The 2,086-nt window shown below is 37.9% G+C and overlaps 1 protein-coding gene and 1 long non-coding RNA gene across 2 annotated transcripts in view; one reads left to right on the top strand and one right to left on the bottom strand.

Moving 5' to 3' along the window:
* LOC106877268 (uncharacterized) overlaps positions 1-2,086 on the bottom strand; it is a 12,622-nt gene that overhangs the window by 3,783 nt on the left and 6,753 nt on the right. The window lies entirely within an intron of this gene.
* Positions 1,170-2,086, top strand: part of LOC106877273 (mediator of RNA polymerase II transcription subunit 22) — a 38,108-nt gene continuing 37,191 nt past the window's right edge. The window contains exon 1 of the mRNA XM_052976108.1: positions 1,170-1,335. The gene's annotated coding sequence lies outside the window, so the exon portion shown is untranslated. The remainder of the gene's footprint in view (positions 1,336-2,086) is intronic.

Below are 2,086 nucleotides of genomic sequence, written 5' to 3'. Positions count from 1 at the left end.
TGTGTGTGTGTGTGTGTGTGTGTGTGTGTGTGTGTGTGTGTGTGTTTGTGTGTGTTTATATATATATGTATTTATAAGCAGTTGTATGTTTAACTGCACATTAATAAATTACTCTTCTATTCCTTAGAGTATGCTTCTTTTTCGGATATATACGTTGACGATATATCGGGTTGAGTACAAAGTAATCAACGTTTTGAACCACCATGAAGAGTTTGTACCGGATCGTTGCAAAGTTTTGAATTTTTTTTTTTTTAACATTTTTTCGCAATTGTCTGATAATACAGATCAAGACTTGCCAAAATGCAGCAATAAATTAACATTGATATTTTTTTTTTCTCCGTTGTTACAATCATCTGAACCGACTTGTTCGTGAATGTTGTTTGTGCATCGTTCGAGAGGTTAGTGAAGGACTGTTGAATTGGAATTATATTTGTTATTAATTATTGTGTTTTGAGACACTTGTTTTCGCTCCCTTACGACAGTTTTGTTAACGCTGTCCCCCTTGATTGAAGGGGGGAGCGTGCGTGTGTGTGTGTCTTTGTGTCTGTGTTTGTCACCCCATCACCGCTTGACAACTAGTGTTGGTGTGTTTACGTCCCCGTAACTTAGCGGTTGGGCAAAAGAGACCGATAGAATAAGTACTACGATTAAAAAATAAGTCATGGGGTCGATTCGTTCGACTAAAGCCCTTCAAAGCGGTGCTCTAGCATGGCCGCAGTCAAATGACTGAAACAAGCAAAAGAATAAAAGAATATATGTAACTCTTCGAAACGCTTAGTTTAGAATAGGAGCAGCTGATGAAGGAAATATTCTCTATGTGGCCTGTTTGTTTTCTGTGCTCTGTTTATGTTCTGTTTTTCATTTTGTCCACGTTTTTTGTGACGTCCTGTACCCAGATATGCATCTATATATACATGTAGATGTAGGTATGTACGTATATATGATCATACTCACATATTATTTGTATTATTATATATATATATATATATATATATATATATATACATACACACCACACACGCGCACATAGATACAAATGTGTGTGTGTGTAAGAGAGAGAGAGAGAGAGAGAGAGAGAGAGAGAGAAAGAGAATGAGCGTGAGAGAATAAGAGTGAGAGACGGAGATGTATATAAATAATATTTCTTTATTATTTCAGAAGTTTAGTGTTGTTGGCAGCCATTTACTTAAAGTGTTGTGTTTCCAGTCGTAAAAGTTTCGGATTTTGAATAAATCAGCAACTCGAGATATTTGATAAAACATCCCAGTAATGGATAATGACTGTCATGCCGTCGATTCTGTGATAAAAGGAAATATTTAAACACTGTTTGGTGCTGTGAGTAAATGTTCGTTATTTCTACTGGGCGAAGAGTTTGTATACATATGTATGTGTACTCATATATGCGTGTGTGCGTATGCCTGTATTGTGTGTTTGTATTTGTGTTTGGTGTGTGTCTATAAGTGTGTGTGTGTGAAAGAAAGAAAAAAAGAAAGAAAGAAAGTGAATGTGTCTAAGTAGATGTAATCAGGCCGTTCACTTTTCAATCACAAAGCTCAGACTTCGATCCCATTGCTTGACAACTTGTGCAAGTGTTTTTACTAAAACCTAATTCAATGCAAGTGTTGTAAAATTAAACTGAATTGGCACTCCGTTGATTACGACTATGAGTTGATCCGATCGTAAAATTAGCGTTTAAGTAGCTAAGTACTCCACAGACACGCGTACCCTTAATGCAGTTCTCGGGAAAATTCAGCATGACACAGAATGCAACAAGGCTGGACTTTTGAAATACAGGTCCAACTCATTTTTGAAAACCAGTGGATGTATTTTACTGAATATAGGTAAAGAAACCTTCGACACCTGCTGGGTTCGGCTACTCCATATTGATAAGGGGCAAATACCCCGAAACTAGTCTGTGGATGTTGAACCAGCAAGGGGAAGCTGCTGACCTTCCCTGTTGGAAGGTTGTAATGGACACAGGTTTCTGTGTCACATAGCTAGCTAGAGGCGATGGCCTCTTGGAGCTAATCAACGACAGCATTCGTCCTATTTCCCTGGACTGCCATGCTAGCTTGGCGGTAACTAT

The sequence above is a fragment of the Octopus bimaculoides genome, chromosome 23 (genome assembly GCF_001194135.2).
Source record: "Octopus bimaculoides isolate UCB-OBI-ISO-001 chromosome 23, ASM119413v2, whole genome shotgun sequence".
Taxonomy (NCBI): Eukaryota; Metazoa; Mollusca; class Cephalopoda; order Octopoda; family Octopodidae; genus Octopus; species Octopus bimaculoides.
Note: the sequence above shows the minus strand (reverse complement) of the source record. Positions and strands in the feature narration are given on the sequence as shown.